The sequence below is a fragment of the Epinephelus moara genome, chromosome 3 (assembly GCF_006386435.1).
Source record: "Epinephelus moara isolate mb chromosome 3, YSFRI_EMoa_1.0, whole genome shotgun sequence".
Taxonomy (NCBI): Eukaryota; Metazoa; Chordata; class Actinopteri; order Perciformes; family Serranidae; genus Epinephelus; species Epinephelus moara.
The window spans coordinates 5732462-5743832 of record NC_065508.1 but is presented as its reverse complement, the minus strand read 5'-3'; the positions used below and the strand labels follow the sequence as shown (position 1 = coordinate 5743832).

The 11371-nt window shown below is 39.6% G+C and overlaps 1 long non-coding RNA gene across 1 annotated transcript; it reads right to left on the bottom strand.

Moving 5' to 3' along the window:
* Positions 1-340: 340 nt before the first annotated feature.
* LOC126387719 (uncharacterized) lies at positions 341-3199 on the bottom strand. The gene is made up of 4 exons (XR_007569706.1): positions 3056-3199; positions 2849-2924; positions 2251-2351; positions 341-1655 (listed from the first exon to the last, which is right to left on the bottom strand). It is a non-coding gene; the product is annotated as an uncharacterized LOC126387719 (long non-coding RNA).
* Between the last annotated feature and the right edge of the window lie 8172 nt (positions 3200-11371).

Genomic DNA, 11371 nt, shown 5'->3' with positions numbered 1-11371 from the left:
GCCAGATACTGCAAAAATATTTCAAAGATTTATCAATTTGTCTGCGTTTGTCTTGAAGGAAGGCAAAAATATTTCTCTCTGTGTTTGGCATTAAACGTATCCTCTTGACTTTAACTTTTCAGTCACTATGGAGTGATGTTTTTTTATGTGTTCTGGTTGTGTCATGTATGCAACATTCCTGCTACTGGCTTCATGAATGTAATTTCCATGATCAACATTTGACAGTAAACATGCAAAAAATCATAGCAATGCACACTTGAGAAAAATGACTGGAAGCCAATAAACATGAATGTAAACAATGCAGGACTGAAAATATTTAATTTGATAATTGACCTTAAATGATTTATGAGGAGGGACATTTATTAAACGTGAGGCCACAAAAATACACGTAATGCATTTTGGTAAATAACACAGAATTTAAACAACTTTGTTTTCAAGGAAATTCCTCCTGGTACCTTTAATGTCCTTCATTAAATAGGCAGCACAGGGGAACTGAAATAAAACAAATAAATCCAGCAATACAGTTTCTGTGTGGTTTAAAAATTAAAGTATGTATCGGCTAAAACCAGGAAAAAAATAGATTTAAAGGTGAAGATTTTTAGACGCATGTAGTCAGATTACTTTTGTTTTAACATAATTTGAAGTCATATTTCAGTTTCTATCTTCAATTGTATGTCAATATGTATTTTAATTCAGTATTCTCTTCGATGGAGTCAGTCAGTCTCCGCAGGGTGTGCATCCAAGACGGGCTGGGGGAGGGGCCAATTTTGAATATTGTGTTTACAAATTGCGACAGACAATACTACTCATTCAGGGGTAGACAGACAACAAAAAACAGACAGACAAAATTTAGTTTCCATATTATTTCTGCTGCACCCATAATGTCTAAGTGTTTACTAGAACAGAAAAACAACCCACAGTTACATTTGTACATATTTGCATTTTTTTCTTTTAGCATTTTTTCCATTTATTCACATAGTTACAACAACATTATTCACGCCATTTAAGTCTTTCATTTAATATGTTTGAGTAAAGTCTACATAGATTATTGTGCGCTTATCACAACCAAGAAGGAGCATAACCAGGTGTGTAACGTTTAATTCATTGTTCTTCCTGGAACATGGCAGCTAGCCTATATCTCAGATATGACTGGTAGTATCGGGGCCTTAAACCTTCGGGACTGTCTGCATGTGGTGCGACAGCGAGTCACCCAGACACGGATTCCTGCCTGACTGCAGAGACCTGTCTGTCTGTCTGCTTGTTTGTTAGCTGAGAATGCACCATCAGCCTGTTTTGCTTCATCTGCCTTTTTTTCAGAGTCCATCTCTCTGTCCTCAGCCGTCTTCCTGCTGTCCACGATGAAAACCTGCCTGCTCCGGGGGTCCTTCAGGCAGATCTCAACACCCTTTGGATCCTGAATTTCATCTGACTGAGAGACAGAGGGTTGACGTGCTGGGCAGTTGGAATAGTCCTCTGTCCATCCTCGGCGGGCGAGCCGGGCTGCAGTGAGGATAGAGTCCTTCTCCACGGGGTATGAGGGTAGAGACCCAGACATGGCAGACTGCCTTCCCAGGCCAAGAGGCAAAGTGTCTGGCTTACTGCTGTTGTCCATCCCCCCGATATCCTGAGTCACCTAGTTTGAGTTACGAAAGCACCTGTAAATCACATTAAAGCGTTTGATTAGATGACATGAGATTAAATCAGTGGTTTCCAACATGGAGGTCAGAACTTCCCCGAGGATCACATTGCTTAATTTTGAAGGGTCACAAGCCCAAAAAGTTCTCAAAAAGATTGTCACCAACTCCTGACAAAAAATATCAGTGCATCTATTTATCTGCTGAATGTTTCACTATGTTCACCAGCTTGTTGTTTATTTTGTCAGGCATCTGGTGCTTGACAAGTAGCATACAGTCAGTTTATCATTTTTTACAGCTGCCTGCTGAGGTTTGTGGGCTGGAAAACTAACCCAAAGAGCTGAAAGACTCTTAAACACTCTATAGATTTGGTGGGAACGGCAGTTGGTGACTAATTCTCTGGGATATTAGTGCTGCTTTAAGTTGGAGGCAGCTGTTTTCAGCAGGTCTCCACTAGATGGAGGCAGAGGTCCTATAAAAGACTGTTAGAATTGAATGTAAATGTCCAAGCACCCTTTACTATATGTATATTTACTATATTTTCTTCTGTTTAGTCATGTTTAAATATGCAAATGATCCAAACTAGCTACAAACAAAACAAATCAAAAAAGAAAACCTGTTGCTGCCGAAGCTGTTGTTGCAGAAGTGTTCTCTGGGAGACCCTGAGAACAGAGTCCAGACTGAGAAAGTGCCAGCTGTTTTGTGGCTGCAGAGGTCCTGGAAGAAGAAAATAAATTATGGTTGTGGTCCCATTGCTTCCAAAGATAACTGATCTATCAGCCTAACATTTGGGAAACTGAGTACACAATGATGCTCAAGGCCTCAGAATATTTCCAGTTGACGGAGTGGTGCAGCCATAGTTTGAGAATTTCACACAATGTAATCAATGTAATAACGTAAAAGATTCAACAAACAGCTGAAGCAAGGTAATATAGAATACATTTAACTTTTAAGACAGATATTTTCAACCTTTAAGCTCCTTAAAGGGAAATAATAATAGGATGCAAAATGCTTTTTCATTCACTATCTCCATTCAGCTTTTAGCAGCTTTCAGCTTATTGTTTTTGGTTTGGGTTCGCAAACAGTTGAGTCTCACCAAAAAAATATAGGCAGATTATTATTACCAACAAACTCATTCAATGAAATTATAAATGCAACCTGCCGAGCCCAGCACGACTGTAACCATTATATTTGACTCTATAGATAATAATCACCAGTGCAAATGTCCAACCAGGTTATGTGCTCACTTCACGTGGCAGCATCAGAGGTGTTTCTTCATCTCCATCTCATCTAGACAGATACATAGCAAACATTCATCAAAAGCATGTAGCAATCGAGCTAACAGCTCCAGTGTATTAATATATTTACACATTGTACATATGCACAGTAGATTGTCAGAAAACTGTAGCTTCAGGTAATACCAGATTTTAACGTGAGATCCTCATTTCTCTTCTCTTCTCTTCTCTTCTCTTCTCTTCTCTTCTCTTCTCTTCTCTTCCACCTCTCAGGACCGACTGGCTCACCACTGTCCCCAGTATGCGGCCCCCTCTCTCTTTTCTCTCACTCTCTCTCACTCCCACCCTCCCTCTCTATGCCCCTATTTAAGTGAACATTACTGGTACAAAGTACAATCTAAATATAGCAAACATTTTGGTAGGAAATGGTTGTGAAATGTAATTTTAAAAAAGAATCGTGTCATACACAATTATAAATGTGTAATAGTAATAGTGAAATACTTTCATCATTGACATTTGTTTTTATGCATATGTCATAAACATTTTGCATTTTACACCAAAATAGCAGAACAATAGAAAAAATCAAGGTCACATCACTTGCTTTGTCCTGAATTTTGGACCACATAACGCAGTATTCATCTGCAGATGGAGTTTGCACTATTTTTAAGGAGATGTATCTGTTGTCACATGTGAGTAGTAGCAGCTTTAGTACTTCTTCTCCAGCCTCAGAATGACTTTTTTAGCCACAGCAGGAAGATGATTTTAGTGGAAAAAACAGATATTTTCTCAGGGACTGGTGGAGACCAAAGCAGAGCCAAAAAGAGAGTCGATATTGGACACTGATTGTGCAGACAGAACACGGAAGTGCTAAAAACTGCAGTCTCTCAAATGACCACATGAGACTGGCACCAAAAGTGAGTCAGTTCACGTAAACCCCTATGTTACTATAAAATGCTCAACTTTGGAACAACTTGGAAATAAACAGGATTACAAAGCTTAAGTAAGGGTGTGGCTGCTTTGAATGACAGGCCGTTTGCTTGGGCAGTGACTTGCAGTGTTACAAACCAAAGAAAAAAGGCGTCCTTTTCGCGGCAGGTTGCCATGATAGTTTGATGGCACCTGGTGGTGTCAGGGGGAAACGCGGCTGGACAAGGATGAAAGTTAAGACGGCAAATGTCAGAGTGGGGCAGGCAGGCGGGATTGTAGATGGGTCAAACAAACACGGACTTTCACCTGAGAGAGAGCAATGTTTGTGTCCTGTAAGATTCTAAAGCCAAACACTGTTCTTTTTTCCTAAACCTAACCACGTGTTTTTGTTGCCTAAACTCAACCATGTGTGTTTCTCGTTGAAGGAAAAATAAGGTCAATTTGCGGTGTTGTACCAACATTGCGTTTATTTTGAAAGAGTAAATGTGTATGTAAAAGTTAAATATTCTGTACAAATGGAAGTGTATCTTGAAAAAAGACAATGCATGTAACGGGCAGAATTTGTCATGGTGTCCCAGAGCGTCAACAAGCAATGCACCCAGGGTACCTTGCACGTCGTATGTTGACATACAAAGTCCATGACCAAGCACGTCAATATGTGACGAGGTTGGAGTGAGAGTGTGTTGCTACAGATTGTGTCCTCAGGCTCTCAGCCAGATCCACCCTTGTTTCTCCACCGCTCCACTCTTTTATACAAATATGGTCACATCTGGCTCCAAAAATTCAACATTGCTATGGCCGAAATGGCACAGGCTTCAAAATGTGAGTTTACAAACCAATGGGTGACGTGGCTACGTCCAAAATTTTTATACCGTATGTGGTCTGTGCTTGATATGTAAAATTATTTGCTAACATTTTCATCATAAAAACTTTATGAGGCAATAATTTGTCTTTGGATGAAGCCATTGAAGCTCCAATCCAAAATTCTGATTTGTTTTATTTCCACTGCCTTGATCTATCTAACGTTACAGCAAAGTTTAATTTTTAATTGCATGCCGCACTGCCCCCAAGTGGCACAAAAACAAAACACACAAACACAAAATCGAAACAACAAATGCAGGTTAAAGCCACCAAAATCTAAATCTGTCCTGCCTCGTCCTTCAAATCAGCATTGCCATTTTTTATATTACAACCTTTCTTTACTTTAACCAAGTGCTTTGAGATGCGTAAACAGAAACAATAAAAATGTAAATAATGCTCAGGTTGGCAGTATTTATTCTTTAGAGCACCATTACTTTTCTTTGTTGCAGATGAATAGTATATACGCAGAATATTTAAGAGACATGGTTGCTGTAGCTGCTGAATACATAGTTTCATTGAAATCGATCGTATAATCTTCCTGTTTTCTCGGCACTGATTTGGCTGAACTTTGCCACCTTTGTACAAGATTTCGTACCAAAGGTCCAGATTATATTGACTGTGGAAGGACTGTAAACTCAGTTTGCAGGGCTGCTGCTCTGCTGTCTGTTTGCTCTGATCAAGCATTTGGTGTCTGGTCTTCAGTTCAGCAAGTTTATCTGCTGTGGGCAAAGCTTAATGTGTGCGTGTGTGTGTGTGTGTGTGTGTGTGTGTGTGTGTGTGTGTGTTTGTATGTGTTGTGATCAGCACATGGGGAGATAAAATGAACTTTAGGCACTCACGTGAGGAGCAGCAAGAAATGCACTCAAATTAAGTTAAAAAGTCAGAAATCAGAAATCATAGCAACTTACACTGAAACACCAACCGGTTTCAACCCTAAGGTCTTCATCAGGGTGCACCCTGAAGAAGATGAAAATTGCGAGTGATTTTACAAATCACGTGCAGCCTTGGATGCCAGATTTGTGAATGAAAGTAACCCACAAACGAAGAAGGTAGTCTTAGCGCAATTCTCTCATGAATTATCATATTTGAAATTACACTTTTGGGCATTTGGTTCATTTCCAACATATCAGATATGGATCAGTTCCTACTGTATGTCAACTCAATATGTATCACTGACATGTCATGCTCAAACTTTGTGCATTGTCCCAAAATACAACTCGGGCATTGTTAGTATCTTTCATTCACTGCTTTGTACTTTTTCTATCAACAAGTTTGCAGCTGTTGCACATGAATGACTAAGCATTAAATACAAGTCAAGAGCATGGGGCTGTAATCCGTACTTGTCTCGACTATTCCAACTATTTAAGGATTTCACTAAGTCATGCAGTCATTGGACTTCATAAGCTGCTGTTCACGTGTTGAGCAGCTCCCTGTGCATACAAAGAACTCTCTGGATGAAAGTTCCCAGAGGGACAGTGAGAGCTGTGTCAGAAAGCAGGGTCAGTTCATTCAGTTTGTGCTGGTTCATGGTAGCCATCAATCTGGGTCAAAGGTAGGGGAAAGCTGCTGAGTACACACTCTTCTTGTCAACAAATCTCTTAAAAAGAACAAATCTAATAATTAATTGATCAAAATAATATCTCTGTGCATGTCATAAATTAAAGAGGCAACCAATGTCTAATATGCAAATGCTAGCAAAGCGTCCTGAAACCTCCAGTGCAGAGCAGATTTATTACACATAAAATAAAAATCTCAGCCAGATGACATATGTCTTTTGGCAAACTTTAACTAGACCTCTAGTACATAGTTACACAATAACAATATGAAAAGGGGAACACACTGTAACTTTTTAATTGTCCATGTTTGTCACTGCCACCATGAAGATTTGCCACTGTACCTGATAAAAGCTCTCTCTCAAATAGACAGAGACACACACACCTTGGAGAGCACCACGGCTCAGTCCTGCCAAGGGTTGGGTGGTTAATTAATGCAATGTCTGCGTGTGTATATTGCTCTTCCCAAAGTCTTAACAAAAACAGGACAAGTAAGGACCAAGGATGACAAGACTATGAGTCAACATCACTCCTGCATTGCAGAGTATGTGTCCCCTTTTCTCTTCTGGGGATCAATAAAGTAATGTGACTCTATCTGTGTATTTATTACTTAATATAGACTATGGTGTTGACCTCCCGTAAGTCTCTCTTTACTATAGAAAGTTAGGTTAGTTACTTATGGGCAGCATGTGCTCACCCTATGAGCCGCTGAAGTGTTGTTAATATAACGTTAGCAGAGAATCATATCTTCTCAGAGAATTTTCTGTGTCCATTGGTATTTTTGTTTCATCTTCAGCTCCACTGACGTGTGGGGTGCCACAGGGATCTATTCTTGGTCCCATTTTGTTTTCATTTTATATGCTTCCCTTAGGGCGCATTATCAGTCATTTTAATAGGGTATCCTATCACTGCTACGCTGATGACAACCAAATATACATTTTCTTTAAGCCAGATAATGTTAGCTGTCTGAGCACTTTAATGGAGTGCTTTACTGCTATTATGAAATAGATTACTTGTAATTTTCTGCAGTTGAACTCAGACAAGACAGAAATAATAATCTTTGGCCCTGATCACCTAACAAGGAAATTACAATTGTTTATTGGTCCCCTGGCAACTCATAAAACCGTGAACCATGTGTCAATAATCTCATCAAATCCTACTATTTCCACCCGTGAAATATTATCAAAATTATATCAGCTGTGTCTTTTCTGGACCTAGAAAAGCTTATCATGCTTTTGAACTCTTGCGCCTTGACTTTTGTAATGCACTGTTTACATACCATAGTATTTCTTCAGCAGCTTGGCTTCATCTAGTACAAAATGCTGCAGCTTGTATATTAACTGGGACAAATTGTAGGTCACATATTGCCCCAATTCTCATCTCCCTCCATTGGTTGCCAGTTAATTTTAGATTTGATTTTAAGATTCTTTTAATAACTTTTAAAGCTCACCATGGTTTAGCCCCCAGTTATAAAGCTGAACCCCTGACTACCTATGCTCCAGGTCATGACCCAACATCCTCAAGCCTACCCTCACTAGTTGTTCCTAGATCAAGGCTGGTAACTTAAGGTGACTGGACTTTAGCCATCAAGGCCCAGAGGCTCTGAAATTCTCTGCCTCATGAGAACAGACTGGCTAGCACATTACCTGTTTTTAAATCATTGCTTGAAACATATGTCATGCCTGATTTGTACTTTTGTGATTTGTAACTAGTGTTTTATTTCCTTTTGTTCTATTTCTGCCTCTGTACAAACTATTTTTCTTAGCTCTTAACGTTGTTTTTAAATATTGTATTGTAACTGTCTTGTTTTCATGCACTTTGTGAAGCACCTTGTAACCTTGTTTAGATAGGCCTAAGTGCTATACAAATAAATATATTATTATTATCATTATTACTATTATTATTATTATTATTTAGTCAAGGGCTTTTGTGTGTCTGCTATTTGCAACAATACAACTCGACTGAACATTGCCTGATCCCCATTTTAACATCACATTTCACCGCCCCATTGCATCCCCTTGTGTACTGCAATGCACAGAAGGGCGTTAGCCTTGATCTTTTCTGGCAAACGATAATTCATAATTCAAATCTATTTTATGTTACCACAGGAATAAGGAGGCAGCAGATCTGGTAGACGTTAGTGATGTGACATTAGGTTAACTCCTCTTGATGTAGGCCTAGCTTTACGTTAGCTAACATTTTGCTAACATCTTAAGAACAACTTAAGATAAGACTAAGATTATGACAGTTCCCAAGCCACATCTGTTAACCATCCTTAAAAATTGTGTTTCATTACAAGATTTTTAACTAGCACATAGCATACTAAAGTACAACAGTGAAAGGGAAAGTTACAGAGGTTCTGCCGCATGCCAAGCCTGCTCATCTGTTATTGGACCACAGAGCAAAAAGGGGTGGGACTTGAGGTGGGGGGGTGGGGGGTTGATTTGTTAGACATCACCCAACCTTATTTTACTACCACTAACCCTGTGTCAGCCACTACCAGGTTACAAGCTAACAAGCTTGTAAGCAAGTTTTTGTGCATAAAAGAATCCTCATTTCAGTCACACGTGGCTGGATCCCACCGATGCCTTCGCTAGCCATCTTAACCTGCACTGCCCTTTCACCAGTCAACCTAACACTAGTCTCCCATAGCCAGATCTATCTCCACACTTTGTTTTTGCACTGTGCCAGTGCTGGAAAGCGAAACCTTGCGCAAGCCGAGGTTCAGGGCAGACGCCAGATACAGAGTTTCTCAGTGAGGGAGAAAGAGATCTGCTTCCAGACCCTTTTCAGAATTTTGTTTCACTCTTTGTGTGGGAAAAAAAAACATGTTACTGTAAAGAAAATATAAGTCATAGCAGAGATTTTTTTTTTTTTTCATAATTTAAAACATGTCTGGAGGGGAACTTTAACTTTTGACAGGTACTTATTTTGTAACTATTGTCTCCCTAAGCCACAGTAGGCTCTTACTTTCCTGAACTGTCATTCCTTCAAAAGGTTGTGAAATGCTCAGTAGAAAGCAGAGTTTCTAATGTTTCTGAGAACTCGCTCGTCATTCATGCACTCTTCATTATAGACATCAATAGAATACACAATAGAGGCAAGTTATGTGAATGGTAGAAGAATTCTAATTGACACAAATGTTTTAAGATTTGTAATCTGTTTTTATAAGAAATAATTTTTTTGAAATAACAGACCACCGGAGTTAAACCAGTTTTACCAGGATTGTATGTCCCCACAACTCAAAAGTCCCACTACAAGAAGACGAACACAGTTTACAGTAAACAAGATCATTTAGTGGTGAGGAGAGCTGTAAAATGGTTAAAGCACAGCGTTTGGATTGCAAAGGGTAAAAACATGGTGAAAATCAGATTTTTGAATAAATAGATGGCTTCAGTTTTAAACTAAAATAATTATCCCTAGATAGCTCTGACACGAACACAGATCAAAGTGAACATGAATAATGGTACAACATAAGGAGGAGGTGTCTGTGCTGAATATAAATAATGGCTCATTGATACATGATTGAGAAACACCTTGACAGCTGAAGACACACAGGTGACGAATCTGCTTGCTTCAGTGACGTACCTGCACTGTCGCAATGCTGCATGGAATGACAGTGTATGCTCAAGTTAGTAACAGTGACTTAAGGTGTCACTGTATTTGATATGATGATGCAGGTAATCACTGTGGCATTCAGCTGCCTTTGTTGGCTGAACAAGGCGGGGCAGCTCGGTTACTATGGGAATGGGTTTCTGGTTTTTTTTCAGCACTGATGTCACTTTAAATCTTTAACTTCTTTTTTCCTGATGTCATTGCACCCATTTTGTAGTCCTCTAAGAATTAAGGCAACAATCCTACATTTTTACAGGCTCCAAATGATGGCTGTTAAAGAATGAGCAAAGTAACTAACCACCAGCAAATTCATCAGCATTTGTCTGCTGTTTTGAAATCTTTATATTGCTTTGTTCGCTTGACTACAGCGAGTAGGGTTTTGTGCTCCTTCATTCACAGCCTTTTCTGTGGTTTGTGGCTTGCCATTGCTGTTGTGCCTCATTAAAAGGTTTGTTAACGGTAACTGTTGAATGATGGGAGAGGTTTATTTATTCACAATTCCTGCCCAGATTTTCTAAAGGCGGAAAAACAGGTGGCCTTTCTTTATACCAAAAAACACCTGTTGCATTATTTACATACTCAAATACTTTGTGAGCCAGCAGGATTACTTGTTGGTTGTGTGGCCTGAGTTTCAGGTTTGATCCCAGCCATTATTACTTACTGTACACATTAAAAGAGAAATGTAGCTGCCCCCCCAATCCAGTGTTTCCTGAATCAAAGTTCACCAAGAAGCTCTGAGTTTAAGATACTGTTCCTACTAGAAAAACTACATTACTTGTTGTTTGGTTGCACTTTTCTCAAGAAACCTTAAAGGAAATGGCCACTTTAGAATGAAAATACGGACAGTACTTACTGACCCTCATGCCGACAAGAAGTCCAGTGTAGTTTTTTAATCCACAAAACTCGTTCGGGGTATCGAAGGATAACAGCTGGCCGGAATAACAGCTACACTTGAAGTGCATGGAAACCACATTTTGAAAATGTAATAAAACTCCGCTAATGCATTTCAAAAACGTCAGAACGGCACGTTCGTCGTAATCCAAGTGCCCTGAAGCCGTGGCATGCAAAATTGACTTGAAAAGATGTAATTTACGCCGTGGTCAGTTAGCCTGCCCTGTAGGCGTGCTGTGTTTACATGGCAACTCAGGCGAGACTCAAGAACTAGCACCACCACTAGCCATCAGCTAGTCTCGTGTGAGTTGCCATGTAAACACAGCATGCCTGCAGGGCAGGCTAACTGAACATGGTGAGAAATTATGCTATAAAAGTGGAGTAAATTACGTCTGGCCACGTCGTACCTGTTATTCCGGCTAGCTGTTATCCTCCAATACTCCGAACGAGTTTTGTGGATTAAAAAACTACACTGGACTTCTTGTCGGCATGAGGGTCATTAAGTACTGTCTGTATTTTCATTCTAAAGTGGCCATTTCTTTTAAGGCCATAACCAATAACCAGGTCATTTTAGTTGTCTTAACTAACCTAATCTCTCAAGACAGATTCTGCAATTTACATTGTAGAATCTGTCGGCAGCCTTGTGTGAAAGAAA